Source organism: Phalangium opilio, unplaced genomic scaffold, assembly GCF_054372755.1.
Source record: "Phalangium opilio isolate 3A_F unplaced genomic scaffold, DU_Popi_V2 ptg000041l_1, whole genome shotgun sequence".
In the NCBI taxonomy this organism is placed as follows: domain Eukaryota; kingdom Metazoa; phylum Arthropoda; class Arachnida; order Opiliones; family Phalangiidae; genus Phalangium; species Phalangium opilio.
The window spans coordinates 5,058,916-5,076,641 of record NW_028324165.1 but is presented as its reverse complement, the minus strand read 5'-3'; the positions used below and the strand labels follow the sequence as shown (position 1 = coordinate 5,076,641).

Sequence of the window (17,726 nt, the reverse complement as noted above, 5' to 3'; positions counted from 1 at the left end):
CAGGGTATTCAATGAATTTTGAAAATATGTGTGAAATGTTAGGGAATTCAATGAATTTTGAAAATATGAGTGAAATGGTAGGGAAAATTATGAATTTTAAAAATGTCTGAAATATCAGGGAAAACTCAAATGTCATTGTCATCGAATTTCAAATTGGTTCGGTAATATTTTTAGTACTACTACCATAATCAAACTAAAAGGTTTATAATTCCATGCTTCTAGTAATTTTTAAATACAAGATTATATTTTTAGTTTCCTATTGTGAAGAAGTTATATTTGTTATGTCTATGTTAGTATTGCACCCATGGTTAGGGCTTCCTTCGACCGACCCCGGAAAGTCATCACTAACATCTAGGTACATAATGCAAACGTTTAAATTGAATTGTCCAAAGCGTCAATTTCACCAATAACGGTCGCTCAACCGCGATTCGCGTGTCACTTTTTATTCGGAGTGCTGGCTTTGTAGATTCTATGAAAATTTAATTTGTCCTCGGCAAGGGGCCTAGAGGTATTTAAACGGCACGTGTATGTCACCATTAAGTAATATTACAATTTGAATCACCGTCCGCATTCATTACAATAGGTTAAATTATCACGTAATTAGACACATCTGTTTAAAATGAGGTTATATATGTATAGACTTTATTAGATAGTAAAATCAAATTTATGCAAAGACATAGAAATGTTAAGCTCTTATAGCTTGACTTTCTGTAGAATTTCCACTCGGTAGTGGATTGTGGATTTTCAATTTTGTCTTTGTCCCTTCTGTAAGAAACTACTCAAATTTCTTGTGTACATGACGTGTGTGGTTATATAAGTACACCGTAGTAATTGTAGTGAATTTTGTGTGGATATTTGTTTGTGCAAGCGATGAACGCGAAAAACAATTTGGTGCGTTGAGGAAGAGGTTAAACATAAGTTTATAAGATATGTTCCATACGTATGACACTTAATATACTTCGTAATGCTAGAGACTTCACTCGGTTAATTTTGCAGGACTTCCATCTTCCTATTTAGTATGTACTAAGCCTTTGACAACGCCTCACCAAGCGTCGCATTACCTCGAATCTATGACGTTTCACCTACGTCACTTCATAACAAGCTCTCAGTAAACAATGACAAACTTATGGAACATATTTTATGAACTTCGTAATGCTAGAGACTTACTGAGAGCTATAGTTCGAAAACCACAAGCGGGAATTGACTACCCTCGGTTTTGCAGTGCATAGTTTGTACTAAACCTTTGACAGCGCCTCACCAGGCGTCGTTTTAGGAGAATCTATAACGTTTCACTTACGTCACTTCATGACGAGCTCTCAATAACCAGTGACAAACTTATGGAACGTGTCTTATAAACTTAGGGTTAAAGGGATAATCGGAGCTAGAATGTTTTCTTCTTAAATCGAAAGAGCGTATAAAATAACTAATTATGAACTGGAACAGGTTTTGGCCTAGGAGATCTTAACGCCATTAGTTTTGGTTAGGTTATAAGTCAGTTAAATTTAGTTTCCGAAAATTGAAGACTTTCAAAGAAATGTAACTGTAAACCATTTTGATGGTACTAAGAAAGAAATACCAACGCTTTGTGCTTTTGACATGATGAAAGTGCTCAGAGATGGCGATGTACAAAGTTATCAACCGCCTTTTATGGTCCGATCCCGAGGGGTCGGACGTATATGAAAAAGTGTACGGGATTTCAAAATCCAATTTGATTTCATCGGATTTCGTTTGATTTCATCGGATTTCGTTTGATTTCACCGGATTTCGTTTGATTTCATCGGATTTCGTTTGATTTCGGAATCTAAAAAAATCAACTGATTTCGTTAGATTTTGTTATTTTTTTCTAGTGATTTCGTCTGATTTTGAGATTATTCCATTGATTTCGTCGGATTTTGATTTTATTTCCTTGATTTCATCGGATTTTGATTTTATTTCCTTGATTTCATCGGATTTTGATTTTATTTCCTTGATTTCATCGGATTTTGATATTTCCCCCGTGATTTCGTCGGATTTTGATATTTCCCCCGTGATTTCGTCGGATTTTTAGATTTTCCCCGTGAATATGACTACCATTCTGGTCATGTTTTTTTAAACTTAGATTCAATAATTTTATTTAATGAAATAGCACCTCGGTAGGTCAACGGTCTTTTTAAAACTGAGCATATTTCCTTTAATACGGTGTTAATTAAAATTAAAAAGGAGGTAAATTACAAGAAAAACCACTTTATTTATTTATACACATTTTTAAATCAGGTACAATAATTATCACTTCCTTTTTAGTAAGTCATCAATATCTTTAAAAATATTTTCTGACAAAAACATCTTCATATCTTTGTATGTAAAGCTATTTTCAGGAACTGTACAAAAATATGTTGATAAACTGCAATAACCATGACTAAATCTATCACATTGTTTTAGTTCTAAGCTCGATTCACCCACCGATTCATACCAATTGCACAGGACTCCAATTCTATTGGCATCTTTAATATTGACATAGTTTCCAGAATAACTTCTATTCGTGGAGGTTTTACCATTCTGATAAGAAAATTGTAGTATTCGACCAATTAAATATTTCTTTTCATACCGAAAAGCACATAAGTCACCGACATTAACGGCATCTGCTTTGTATGGTTTCGTATTAGTCGTTTTCGAGAAATGTCTTGAACTTTGACTAGAGTTATCTCTTACGCGAAGTAAGCGGTCATTTGACAAGGTTTCATGAGAATTCAATAGCCATAGTGCGGTGGTTTTTCTTATGAAAAGAGTTTCGCCTGTGTTAGTAAAAGCGGTAAATGGAGAGTTGCATTTGATACTTTTTGCCAAGGTTCGGCTATTTTTTGCGCCAACGCTCGCCACCATGTCGTACACAGGAAGACCACTGCTTCTTAAATCGGTTTGACGCTTTACAAACCTTACTCCGTTTCTGTTGCACGAAGAGTGAATTGTTTCCATATCTTCTGCTAAGCCACCATATTCCTCAGAAACTACTTCGTAATCCAGGTTCGACGTAGTCGAGGGTACCACATCACAAATTGCATCGTTATTTTCGTCTTCATCTTCTTCGAAGTCTTCTAGCGCAGGTTCAATCTTTGGTTTGCGCACCTTCACTAAAACGCTCTTTAACAGTTCCGCGTCTGAAACTCCAACAACATCTGTCATTCCTAACATTGAAATTGTTTCTTTTGCTTCCAATCTAGCTTTTTCAATGGCTATTTTAATTTCAAAAGCGGTGGGTATTGTTAAACTCAAGGTCACTCTTTGATTAACAAAACGATGGCCATCTTTCTTTTGGTTTGGAAATTTTAAGAAATCTTCACAAGCTATCTGGGCTTGGACATCAAGGCGATGAATACGATTAAGAAGTTCGAGCATTGAAAAATTTGTTACAGTAGAAAAGACTGTAGACATACTTCTTAAGGATCTAAATAATTTCTCACATGCCTGTGACCCTGTTAAATGAGGGTATAAGAAGTCTCGACAGCTATCATCGCTTAAACATTGAGCAACGAGACTGTGGGCGTTTAACTCTATGCCAGAAAAACAGTTTTGAGTTACAAAGTTATCTTTCAAGCTATAGAATTCTGATTTTTCTATCCATAACCTCCAAAACCGTAAGACAAAAACAGCCCACCAAACTTCTTCAATTCTCTCAATCAATGTTTTTTGTTTGTTCAGAAAAGATGTTGTTACCGCTCTCATTATCTTTAAGTACACAACTGTAGCTTTGCTGTTGGGAATTTTCTCAGTTAAGAGTCGCTCGATATTAAAAGATGAAAGTCGCTCAACAGCAGCGAAATTCTGCTTATCCTTGGGGTTTAGGTCCGACTCCTTTAAGCCGTGCTCCGCCTTAGAACAAGTTGACAACAACATTTTTAGATGCGAGATGGAAACAACTTCATTACCCATTGGAAGGACCACTGAATCTTTAAGAATTCTGGATCTTAGTTTCGTTCCTTCGTGAACATGGTCTTGATAGTAGAATGGTGGCTTTAAAGAGATGTTTGAAATCCAAGTCCATTCTTCTGGTATGTTTGGATTACGTGGCACGTGTAAATCAAATAGAGAGGATTCATTAACCATGGCTTTAAGAAGCTTCGGGTCACCATCGCTTGAAAAAGATGCAACGGTAATCCCAACTTTTGCACATTCGGAAATTATGGTCTTCCATCTTGTTATTATGTCTGTACTCGAAAATTTATTGTCAGTCCCAAAAACGCTTAAGCATAATGGAGGAGTGTTGGGGTGCAGTGGCTGTACCACGTAAACGTATGCTACGTTTGCCTTAGCTTCCTTTTCAAAATATTCTACAACTGTTTCGTAAGAAGAAAATTCCATGGACTGCATATTCGGAAAACCATTCTTATTCAATGGTCTAACAAATCCGACACAAGTATTACTTGCTTGGTCGTAATCGATTCTACTAAGAATACGAGTTCCATCCTCAGCAACTGACACAAATTTGTGTGGTACTTTATAACGTTTAAGGTGCTCCAATACTTGAACTATGCGAATTTCTCCTTCTTTGATTGGATTTCTTTCCTCTGAGAGATATCGTCGGACTTGTCGTAAGGATGGTAAAGCTGATGGTAAATTTTGAACAACAAAAGAATACGCCAAAGACCCAGCAAATATAAAAAGTGCCGTGCTAAATTTTTTCACGCTTTCTGAATGTCTCTTAGTTCTTGAATGACAGTTGTTCCATAAGTGTTTTAGAAATCCTCCAATATTTGTATTTGTTGCTGGATTTGCTTGTGAAATGCTTGATTCAGGGTTACTCAACTTCAAACTTAAATCTTTAAAAATACCCTCATTTTCTCTAGCAATGTTCTCTATTTGATTTAAAGTGGGGAAGAAATCATCAAGCTTAGTTTGTGAAGAATCATTAGCAGCCGCCAAAAACATGCGTTTCTTTCGCTCATTTCTTGAAAAATTAAAAGTTTTTCTTTTTAAGTTTGTGGAAGACATGCTAGACGACCCTCCCTTCTCAGCTACTTCCCTGGAAGGGAGGTCTAATGAAAATCCGCTTCACGATTTTCAGGGCCATCTTTGGTCTTGTTTCCGCTTGAATCTTGAGAAATGTTTATTCCAACAACTTCTTGATCATGGGGGCTTCTGGAAATTTGCTCTTCGGTAAATCGTAAGGTAGTTTGAACAAGCGGCAATTTAGGCTTAGGCTTTTCAAAACATTTTTTCATGTGCCTATAAAAATTTGAGGCGCTATATCCTAATCCAGAAGATGTTCTGTTCAAGACACTCATCTTCCCACAAACTAAACAGTTTATTCGGTAAACACCGTTAGACTGTGAACTTCCAGACAAAATCTCGTAGTTGGTGCCTTCTTTGGAATTAGAGAATTTTGCACATGTCGAATTTTTCTTGTATTTTTCAATTTGTTGTCGTAGACCACTTATAATTAAGTTATCAGCGGTCTCTGTTGTGGCATCTTCAAAAACTTCACTTCTCTCATTTATTGGTGAATTATTCAACGCTTCTTTGCTTGAAATGTCATTGTTGGTTGATTCGATGTTTCGCGTGTCATTGTTCTTTGTCAGGTCAATTTCGGTGATGGGCTTGGAAAAGGTAAAAGTCCGTGCTGGTGTACCTTTGGTGTACCTTTTAGGAGCAGCTTTCTGGTCTGAGAAATTCTTCAGTGTCATTGTCGTTTTGGGCATTTCGACTAATGTTTTAGCGTAAGCTTCGAGCTTATGATAATGTCCAGGAAGAAATCGAAACTTACTTCTGCTTTTGAAAAATACTCCAAACATTGACTTAGCGTCTTCTTCGTCAAATATCTCATTATTATCCCTGATGTATTGTTCTAATTTCTGAATGTTTTCCGGTTCTTCAAGTTTCTTGATAGATTCAAAAGAATCATAACCAGTATTAATTAAACAAGCAAACACTTGCGGCGGAAGTTCTTCCTTCATTTTGAGCACAAATAGTTCACTTGCAGTTTTTTTACACTGTTCATTTTCATTGTTTGCCATAATGAAATAAATTCAGTAAACACGTAGTTATTAAACAATAGTTTTTTCGTAAATTTAAGTAAAATGTGCGAAATCCTCGGTCAAATCGCAATTACCCTTTCTCGCGAGAAACTGTAAAGCTTTTACTACAACACTGGCACGAGCACGTTTCGACTAGTTGTGATTGTGAGGCGTTGGCATTTTCCCGCGTAAATATGGTCACCAGATGTAGCTATAGCCGTAACTCAAGCTATGGCGCGATTTTTTAAACGTGGCAAAACGGATAAGCTTCAAAACGGGTCTGTTTATTTCATTTTACCTCCGATTTTCTTTGGATTTCTTTATTGATTTCGTGATTTCGTTACTGATTTCGTGATTTCGTTTCTGATTTTGTGATTTCGTTACTGATTTCGTGATTTCGTTGCTGATTTTGTGATTTCGTTGCTGATTTTGTGATTTCGTTGCTGATTTTGTGATTTCTTTACTGATTTTGTGATTTCAATACTGATTTTGTGATTTCAATACTGATTTTGTGATTTCAGTCCTGATTTCTGATTTTGCTTTTGATTTCGGATTTCAAAAGTTGGATTTCACGGGTAGCGTACGGGATTTCATGAATGACCGACCCCTCGTCCGATCCTGACCTGAAATACTCTATTCGATGAACAGATTCGATAAAGTAGAATCGAATCATTGCACACTTCTTTCGCTTTTCAAAAATTTGATAACATGAACCCAAACACCAATTAATTTAACTCGGTCCTCTAAAGAGGTTATTGCAACAGCCACGATGTGGAAGTCCAATATTTACACGGTGGAATGATAGTTGGTTCAAAAATAATATGATATTTCTTATTATAAAAAGGTATACAAGATAATAAATAAGATTAAATATTTAAGTACAATTTTGTCCTCAGTATATTTAGTAACAGGAATACATACAGCTAGCCGGAATCATTGTGTCCCCCATATCTCCCATGTTGATTTCTACGCGGGTTTTGAGAATTTACTATCCGTCAAGCCTTACAACTCTGACGTCTTTCTATCTGCTATTTCATTGGTTGGTAGCAACAAGATGCCAGGTGAAACTCTCAGCGAGATAGATTATTCATCATACGTAATGATTTGTGTGTACCTCTTCCCACAAAATCCGCGTAGATACGTTGAGAAAATGCATCCTGCACAATGATTCTCATTAGATATATGTGTTCGTGATAGTAACTCAAACTTCAAGCCCCACAATCTAGTGACGTCAGATCGGCCGTGTCGAATCGTGGGCATCAGCTACTATGGTAGTATTAACGTTTGGGTCCGGTACTTTACCGCTCCCGCTCAAAGGGAAACCGCAACGTTGCTTAGTCCTATTTAATTCCATCGAGGCTTCGTCTATAAGTTGCCTTGCGAAACCGTATCGAGTTGTTACGAAACTTTGCGCTATGCTATAGAAATCTAAACCTACACCCGCCCGCTTGACTAGTACAAACCATGGCCCAATTATATTTGGACACGTATCTATCGACCCATTACCCTTTTCTGGCAGAGTTTTCCGTTCGGTATTGAATTACCTTTTCAGTATGGAATTTTATTTTCAACTTACTAAGTAAATATTCTTTGGGTTGACCGTGGTATGTCTCTGCTAGCCTACAAAATGTACAACGAATGGTTCGAGGTTGCTCTGTGGATCATCAGTATCGGGTCATACAATGGGCTTGTTCCATAGACCTATTCGGCGTAAAAAAACGTTGATAGGCAACCCTCGGTATTGGAACATACAAGGGGTTGATACATTGCCATCCGTCTCTGCGCCCTCTCATGATACAAAAAGACTACTGCGCAGGCAACAAAAATCCGAGATGGAAGGCAAAGTTTTACCCCCGGGTTTTTCCCTCTTACTTACAACGAAATGGTCTATTTCCGTTTCTGCGCCTTTTCAGGATACAAAACGCCTAAAGCGCAGGCGCCGAAAACCGAGATGAAAGGAAACGTTTTACCCCGTGTTTTTCAATCTTAGTTGGCGTTTAATGACGTTTTATCGCCGAGTCTTATCTCTTAAAGCACCATGCATCTTTTTTGCGACATCTTGTGGCGTTAACTGTAAATAGATGAAAGGTTGTAGATGACGTTTTTCAAATCATTCCCTCGGTTGCCAAATAGTTCCAACTGTAAAATTAAATAAGCAAATATGGTTACTTTGACCAATCACATGCCAACACTTTTAATCCCCAAATTTCGTCGCATAATTTGTCAACCCAAGTTGGTTTTAAAATGCAATTACACTATTTTACTTCATTATTAATGCCTCACTGAAAATATTGTTTAAGTGGAGTCTTAAGTGTCCATGATGTACTATTTTCTAAGTCTTAAATGTCCTTATGTTCGGAGTCATTAATGTCCTTGATTTTCCAGTTTTACATTTGACATATTTCAGAGAACGTAGGTATAGTCGATCTTCCAGCCAGGAATGATTAGTCCATGCGGGGGACGGCTATATCTGGCTTCTCCTTAATGCCTCCTTCGGCCCGTGATTTGGAGTTGCCAGCGTAGCTTGAAAGTAGGCGAAAGCTCTTAGGCTTAGCTTGTTCAAAGGCTCCTCTAAATGGCGAGTTAAGGGGCCCGCGGGATAAGCCAGGGCGATGAGATTTACGATGTTCGGGCCCATTGAATGTGATTGTCGGCGGGGTGTGGGGGAGGTTACCAAACATACACGGATATGTCTGGGTAGCCATAGTAAAGGATATTCCCTCTGAGGATATTCCTTATGCTTTAACTAACTGTATCTATTGAGCAATGGGCAGCGGCCATTTATATTCTACCATTTGTGAAATGTTTTTCGATACTTACCTGTTGTTAATTTCCTATTGATTATTACGATATAATTTTATCTGAAGTATTCTGCATCACTTAAAGGGATGTTCAATACGTTTTGTAGGGGCGTGTCAAGAACTTTACAGACCATCCCATTAAGTACTTGCAAAGAAGCCAACCCACAGGCAAAAGAGCGCCCTCTAAGGTTATTTCCCTCGCACCAAGAGCGCAACACCAGACGGAGCCCGAGTTCACTACACGAGGAAGAGTAGCCAAAGCGAACTCCCATAGAACCTAGCTCCATATGATGGAAGGCATTGTGTAATTGTTGTGTCTTGTTATTTGACTTTGAGAAACACCTCATTTTGTTTACGTGTAATGCTGAAAGATCAGGGACTCGGACTCCATCTACAGTTGCTTTTTGTCATTTCTGCTTTTAATCCAGTTGGCCAACGTGTACCATGTTTTTCAGTAATATATAATTTCATATATAAACATCAATGGATAGACTCCCGGGTTTCGGCACCATCAATAAAATCTAACTTTTAAATAGATTAATTTTTCTTCGAAGGAAAATGGTTTCAAAATATATATTAAAACTTGGTTTACACGTCTCTGAGAAATTTGTAAAGTTATGAACTATAATTAGTAAAGAAAATAATTAATAATTAATTAAGCAAATATTAAAAACCTTTTGTCATAGTGAGCTTTGAGTCGCGTAACGATCTACCAAGTAGAGATGTAAATTACAGATTTCTAACGTACCGTATTTATATCATGGTATTTAACCAATATTTTGGCTATAGTTTTAGTATTTTTCTCGCTTAGAAAGTACGTGTAAAACGCTAAGTTATGATATATTTTTGACAAAACTAAAATTAAATTTTTTCTTGTAATCTAAATCGGTACACCCATTTTAGAGGAACGTTTTTAAAAACAATACATTGCAATAATAACCGACATCGCATTAAAATGATTAAACGTTCCTTTTATACTGTTGACATCTTATGTCTAAAATTGAAGCTCTTAATTGTCTTGAAATCCCGCGCACTCCCGCCATTCAAATTATAACTCCTCATTTTAAAGCCCTCATTTATTTCGTAAGTTTGAGAATCTAGTAATAATCACGTTATATAATTGGGAACGCCTTGTCAATTAATAACGGATAATCATAATTATTACATTTCCCAAAGACGAAAAGGCGAAAGTCACAAAATCTAACGGTTATTTAGAAAGGGGCCGAGGCTTAGTGATGGTGGAATCGTGCCCAATAAGATTCATTAGCGCTTTAAATTAGTCAAATCTCTTCGAACTTAAGTGATGAACGCTACTCTGCTACTCTAATACTAGAAAGCAAAGAAAACAGCCAAGGCTGAATTCGACTTCGCACCAAAATTAACAACCATTGCATTATATTATCTTGAGAATGTTAGATCTTTCGAACAACGGATAAATTGAGCTAAATGAAAATGCTCATCGTTGGAACAAAGTTAAAACTATTGTCAAAAGTAAATGAAACTAATGTTATATTTTGAAAGGCCCAACTGTAAGAAAACTTAATTGCTCTTAGTTAATGTTGTAGATTGATATATGACATTCGCGGCAGTTAAAATATGCAGTATTTATACACGTCTTTCAGCATGGTTCAAGAAGCGATATCTAGTTTACTAGGGAGAAGGTTTAAGTTGCCTAAGTATTCCCGCGCAATAGTCCCAGTCCCCCTTTCAAAATACAAGGGGGGGGGGGGCGTAAAAGGAGGCCGGGCTATTTCGCAGCCTCTCCTCAGTCGGAAAATACGGAATTTTCGTCATTCGCGTCGCGCTGACGTGAGTTTTCAAGAACCAATGAGATGCTGGTTTTAATTTAGAGGCGGGGATTAAGTCCGGACCTACGTTTGGACTGGAGATAAAGCTAGATTATAAATGTGGCGAATTTATAGCTTCTCCCTAATAAACTAGATATCACTTCTTGCTTGGTTCTTTCCTTTAAACGAATATGAAGCTACAGTGGGTCTCCCATGAACACTGCTTATTGCCGTCTTTTACTTATGTACAGAGAGTTACATCGATGTGAAATCGCTTGCAATTTTTTATCTACGTTTGTTTTTATAAAGCCGCAACGTAGATTATAGAATCGGAGTTTTGTGTAAGTTAGTTTCTGTCTTGTGGAAACCATCCGGTACAAAATTAACATAAAAGTTCGGTCATGGTCAATAAGGCATGATCTAGTGAGCTATGGCTAAAGAAAAGTAGCAAACGAGGTGGTGCCATCTCAACAATGAACGACGAACTTGGAAATTTTCAAACTAAGCCCGCGAATCATTTCCGTAGTCGTTCAGCAAAGCGACTTCACAGTCTTGGGCCTTAAAAATTACGGAATCTGATTTCACGAGTTGTTGAAGCGAAATTCTACTCAATATAGGTTTCGTCTGCTATTTTCCACAGTTATGTGAAAACTTAATTCCGTTTCCAACGGCCTACACGTAGTATAATATAATTACATAATCGCAATTTTTCTTGTTTGTCTTTGTAACTATCTGTAGTGGCATAAGTTTGTCACTGGTTACAAACTGGAGCTTGTCATGAAGTGAGGGAGGTAAGTCATAGATTCTCGTAAAGCGACCCCTGGTGAGGCGCTGTCAAAGGCTTAGTAATGCAGACTAAATAGGAAGATGGAAGTACTGCAAAGCTGAGTGTAGTACTTCAATTCTCGTTTGTCGTTCTCGAACTAGTTATCTCGAGCTGTAAGTATATGCATTACGAAGTATAAGAAGTGTCATACTTATGGAACATATCTTATAAACTTATGGTAGTAGTAACAGGGATAGATGTAATTTTAGAAGCGGGAATGGAGAACAGAGTAATCTGGGTGCGTATGTAAGTCCCGGACACCCAGGCTTCCCCTTATGAAAGAAGAGGCAGGTCATAGCGACAGAGGTAAAAAGGAATTACATACTTTTCGCCGTCCCCGTCAGCAACGTCATCAAAGTGAGCCAATAAGATAATTTAAACTTTTCGTTACGTGATGGAGGGAGGGGCTCAATACTGGGCTATGAGTCGGTATAACTGAAGTAAATACTAACCGTTCTCCATTCCTACTTCTAAAATTACATCTATCCCTGGTAGGAACGAAAAGGTTGATTCGTCCCGCGACGAAACTCATTAATGCCTTACTTCAAATCGCTTGATAGCTTTGATTTAATACGTCCTTAAGGCAACGTTAACTTTATCCGTTAAATCAGACGTTGGAAGTGTCGCTTTAGATATTGAACCGAAAATTCCTCTCCAACTCGACCCCCCCTCCCTCCCTCTCTTTACTCCCCCCCTCCCTCTCTTTACTCCCCCCCCCCCTTCCCACTGGTTTCGCTGCTCTAGCATTAATATCCCATTAAACTTTGGGTGCCTAAACATCATTTGCATATTAAGAATTATAAGGATGGACAGTAGTCGCTGCTATTTCATCCGTTATCAACGTTGCTTGACAGTTTTAACGTAATATTACTGTATATTAACTTACTTTGGTAATGGTGTCAAGTGTCATTGGACATCGTGTCTAGGTTTGGTTTGTAATTAATGCCGGCAAATCGACGTTATAAGCTTGTTGACTGTATATGCCTTGCATTTGCTATCTCTGGATCTATAGGTCTCTGACTTTGCTATACGAGTCTGTGGTGTTAAGGTAAAATAGTGTGTGTGTGAGGTTAAATTTGATTATATAATATATAGTTGATGGATTGTGCTATTACGAAAGGGTTAGAAATTTAGAAATTTTCCCAAAAAAGATGACGTTAGTGCTGGTGAATTCGTTAAGACTTGTTGCAAGCTATAAATCGTTTCGTTTCGTTCATTTTAGGCAAAGGCAATATTGCTAGAATAGATTGTTCTATTTTAATTTTAGAACACCACAGGGGCTGGGTAGACTTATTGGGTTATTTCCCTTGCGCCAACAAGCACCGCTAGAGGCAGTGCGAGTCGAGTCCGTAGTGGACTCGGGCTCTTGATGCGAGTGAAATAACCTGTGTATTGGTTAATGAAAAGGTCTATAGTCATGTGTGGTTAGAGTGTAACTTAAAAAAATCACAAATTACTAGTAAATTGTGTAAGATTTAAATTTCATGCTAGAAAATAAATTATTTCGTATCAGGGAAAAGCTATGCAAAGTAACTTTACAAAAATTGTCCATTGTGTATAGAGATATGTAGTTGCCGTAATTAAAAAAAATTAATCCAATAGACCAATAAGAAAAAAAATCCGCCTATAAGTTGTTTTTCCCTCAGTAGTAATGGATTTTGGAGTCGAAGTCAGTTCGGTTCGGTTCATATTATTCTCGATTCTACTTGAAATCCTTGAACTTAGAAGTTTTTTTTTTGTTTTTCTTTGTCGTCTGCTTAAAATTAAGACTTGGCACCTTTTATATTGTTATTTAAGTTGTTAATTATCACTTTCAAAAATGGGCCTCGGACACGCCGGCCTACTGCCAGGGCCGGAAATAAGAAAACTTTTCCTATAGGACATGTGTCCAGTGACTCCTTGTTTGACTGGAAAATTTTTACTACATTGTCCACTAGAGTGTGCAAAAATAGTGTTGCTTCTCCATAGTCAAGCTATCAAAACTTTGGAAAATTTATTGGTCAAACTGTCCAGTGACCCCTTAGTTTTTATAAAAATTATGGGACATTTTAAAATTTTATTGGACAATGTCCAGTGTCCTGTGCTTATTTCCGGCTCTGCCAACAGCTCTACACTATCCCTTTAAAGTAAAATTCGCAGTTGGCATTTTTTCCTTTAAAATAATGAAAATTTAAAATTGGAATAATGTTTCTATCTACAATATTGAAGAAGATACAAGAAATTAAGTTTTGCGAATAGACCATGGACGTTAGACCTCTCTGGACGACTAGTAGCATCTGTCGGATTCGTCCAATAAGTTTTTATAGCCCTCTGTCGTCATCTTGGTAGACCAGTCTTGCAATAAACCTTAATTGCTCGTATCTTCTTTAATATTATAAATGGTTAGATGGTTCCAATTTGAAAGATTCATTATTTTATGTGCTCTTTCAATTTAAACATTGAAAAAATTACAAAAATCTAGATTGAAATAAATGTAATCAAAACAAGTAACTTACATCTCTGACTTGACCTCTGCCCCTGAGATTTACAATAGGTTCTTGATTAGTTTGTAAAATCACTGCAGTGTTACACTTGGTATAGAACCTATGGTACGAGGGCCGAAATTCACTGCTAAAACCCATTTTGAAGCGGTGGTAGCAAAAAGATCTTTGGCTGGTGCTAGCATTTTTACGTCCTCAGCGACCCCAAAAACTTTTTCAAGTTCCCCCTAAAGCTCTCTTGAGTGCTTAATTTGGTACGCTTTGGCTAACACCTCCAAGCCTTACTTAGTACAAGGCCCGAAAGGCTTATTGAGTCCGCTAGCTCCGTCTCGAAAGATCTAGTGTGACTTTCAAGTATCAGCTTTTACGAGAGAAACTAGCGAAGGAACTTTTTTACACTAAGGGCTATGTACTCCAAAAATGGGGGCATTTCACCCCTTTAGCGCCCCACAAGGGGTTTCCTTTTCTGAAAAACCGGTATATCCCCCCGTAATGGTGGATTAAGGCTTTAAAGTCATAGATATAAGAAAAACGTGTGTAATGTACATAGGAATGAACGTGAAACAAAACGTTATCGCGAAAGAACTAAGCTAGCTTTACTATTTTAACTTTTTCTTTGAAGATTACCTTGAATTTAATTAGGTTCCTTTTATGTAGATAGTGCTAGAGTCAACCTCTTTTCGTGAATCACATTAGTAGCAAGGGTTAGAAACAGCGTGGGAAATAAGGCGGTGGCACAGGGCAAATGACCAGTTTAAAAATTGTCTGGACCAGTTTAAAAATTAAATCGGAGGGGGGTCAGTGGTCCACGGGATCATAAGAAAATTCAAGGGCCTCCAGAGTCCAGACATTAGCTAATATATTTTAATTATCCGCTTCTTCAATTAGCAGACGACGCGCCCTGGTCAGTGGTCATGGACCAGTTTATTTATTCCAGGCCAGAGGGGTCGCTGGCCCAATGTCCAGTTTAAAAAAATCCTTATTTCCCACCCTGGTTAGAAAGAATTTTTCAACACTCCGCTAGCAATTTAAGTAGACAGCGACATCTAGTTTATCGAAATTGTTGTTCTTAGTAGCAAAACAATTATAATAAAGAAAAATTGCTTGGATTAGAAATGATTGCTTCAATATTGAATATTCAAGCATTATTGAGAGTTCCTGCAAACACTACCCTGCACTTCAACAATATTCTTGGTTATCCAGCCTAATTGCTAACGTTTGTTCATACTAAAGATAAATTATCTCCGACCCGATCAGACCTATTAACACGGCGATCTAACTGTGGTCAAGACTCTTGGTTCTATCATAGAGGATATACCATAGAGCAGACGACAATTACTGTATTCAGTTCCCGTTAAACGTTTTGGTAGTACTTCCAGCATTGGGTAGACGACAATTACTGTATTCAGTTCCCGTTAAACGTTTTGGTAGTACTTCCAGCATTGGGTTTGGTTAACTTTGTCTAAATATCACTCCCCGCCTTCATAGATGATATACAAGAAAGCAGGCGACATAATGTCATGCGCACGCCTCTACCTATGGTAGGAGATTGTTAAGCGCTGCCATCTATCGAAATTTAAAAATATAAGCTAGTTCTCATGAATTAACTTCTATTTTTAAGGTACAGGGGGCATTGTCTACGTTTTCGTACCAGACGTTCCTACCAGGGAGGATAGACTTGAGAGCGAGTAATAATGTGAATAGGCGGTTCGCTTGGTGGCTAAACTCTTCTCTCTCCGGTGCTAGCTCAGTCACTCGCCTCGGTGTCCGCGCGCATGCGTGAAATTTAAAAACCGGCTTTAAACTGGATGGAAGAGGCAGCTGGCGGTAGTGTAGTAACGGACGCCACTCGCGCGTGCGCGTTAGCTAGAATCGAGGGTGAGAGGTAAAAATTGCTACCCTCCCTTTTTACCCTTCCATTTATATTACTGCTTCTCTAACATTAGACTAACGCTCCCTCTCTAGTCTCTCCTCCCTGGTGTTATATTAGAGAATTGTTTCCTCTCTCTGCTTGAAACCTAGGTAGATGGCGCCTTCTAGTTTATCAAAATTATTAACTATATTAAAAATATAGTAATAGATTAGTATAAAAAGTTAAAAAGTAGTAGCGTTTAAAAGATATTTACGATATCTATGTTCGAAAAACTCTTAGTTTTACATACTCTTTCCAAATTTAAAGATTCAGTACGTACATGTTGCTCAAAAGTGTATACACAGTTTTCAGACTAGGAGGATTGATACCATTTACAACAGGAGGTCAAGCTATTTGTAGGATAAAGTGCAGTACCAAGTAGCTTTGACTCCTGGTGGAAATTTTATCAATTCTCCTAGTTCGAAAACGATGTATTCCTTAAAAAGATCCTCGTGTTTAAATTATATGGGATGAAGTTCGTACCTTTTCTTGTCAGTTCAAATTTAGAACTCCATAGATTAAGTATTACAATAGTGACAGCTGAGCCCTTGATTTTTATGTACAGTAGATACAGGTTGAGATGAACTATGCTAGAGAAAGCATTTTCCGGATCAATACCTTAAAAGGGAACTTGAACAATATATTGCTGACTGTGGTGAATCTGTACGTATGGCGCTGAAATCGAGGGGACCGATACTCTCTAGGCTTTTGTGTAATAAAGTTGGCAAAGTTCGGGATTCTCCTTAGCTTTCTGTGTACATCGCTGTCCTTTTTATACGCATTTTACAAAGGGTATATGTTATCGTCATCTAGTCTCAAAGTAAAACGGTTTTTACGCCATCTAGCGTAACGAAATCATCATATGAAATTTTTCCAGAGTTATGGACCATTCCATTGATTCCATTAAAGAAGCAAACACCACGTGTTAAAGGCATCGGCGGGTGGTTAAAAATTATTTGAAATACGTCACATAAACCACGTGACGCCAATACACCCTTTCGACGGGGAAAGGGGGGTAGGCAACCCTTAGTATCAGGAGATACAAGGGGGTTGCTCCAGTGCCGTGTTTGCGCACTCTCAGATCCAAAACGCCTACAGCGCAGGCGATAAAAAGCGAGATGGAAGGCAGGGTTTTACCCCCGCGCCTTTCCCTCTTAGACTCGTCGAAAGGGTGTATTTTACAAAGACCATGCATGTAATTGAACTGGAGACTTAGTCCTTTCTTTTTATCCATTCGCCGGTGCCTTCTTTACAAAATTTGTTAGAAATTTAAGCATTGCAAACATCCGTGTGCTCATAGAATGGAAATGCGAAAAAAGTAAATTTTTAAGATGCTAAGGAATTTTACAGATCAGTAGACCGATAATGTCCTATGTTCAATTGGACTTTATGAACGCTACTTTCTTTCTTATGATATTTAACGTGGAGTGTTCATCCGCCCCCGCTTTCCCTATTTTATAAAGCTGGCTTGTACACAATTATGGTGTCGTGGGCTAAGTAAAGAAGCAGCAGCTTCATGCCTTAAACTAAGTTCGGTTCTGCGAGAATATAATATGGAATGCCAACTCAGTACATGGCACAGCCTGAAAAGAGTGAATATTGGAAGAGAAATAGAAAATTTGCTTCTACTTGTTCCTTAGTTTTAAGTTTATAATAAAACTTTTATTTAATATTTTTCAAACACTTTAAAATTTTTGTGAAAAAACTAATAGAAATTTGGGATGAACTGGAATTTATACCGTATATTATTATATATCATACCATTGAAAATTGTACGTATAGTGTAACTGTTGCCCGCGGCGTCGCTCGCGCGTAATAAGAACTTCCATCAAAATGATATAAAGAATGGGTAGATTTTACTGATGACTAATATTTTTGTAGCACCCTAGGAGCGAAGGCCCTCGGCGTTGCCCATCAGCCCGTCGGAACATTT

At 37.7% G+C, this 17,726-nt stretch overlaps 1 protein-coding gene and 1 long non-coding RNA gene across 5 annotated transcripts in view; one reads left to right on the top strand and one right to left on the bottom strand.

The window, feature by feature from the left end:
- The window catches only part of LOC149679514 (plexin-B-like), a 293,178-nt gene that overhangs the window by 20,201 nt on the left and 255,251 nt on the right, over positions 1 to 17,726 (top strand). The window lies entirely within an intron of this gene.
- Positions 7,311 to 8,334, bottom strand: LOC149679516 (uncharacterized). Its single transcript, XR_016365810.1, has 3 exons — positions 7,864 to 8,334; positions 7,564 to 7,688; positions 7,311 to 7,363 (listed from the first exon to the last, which is right to left on the bottom strand). It is a non-coding gene; the product is annotated as an uncharacterized LOC149679516 (long non-coding RNA).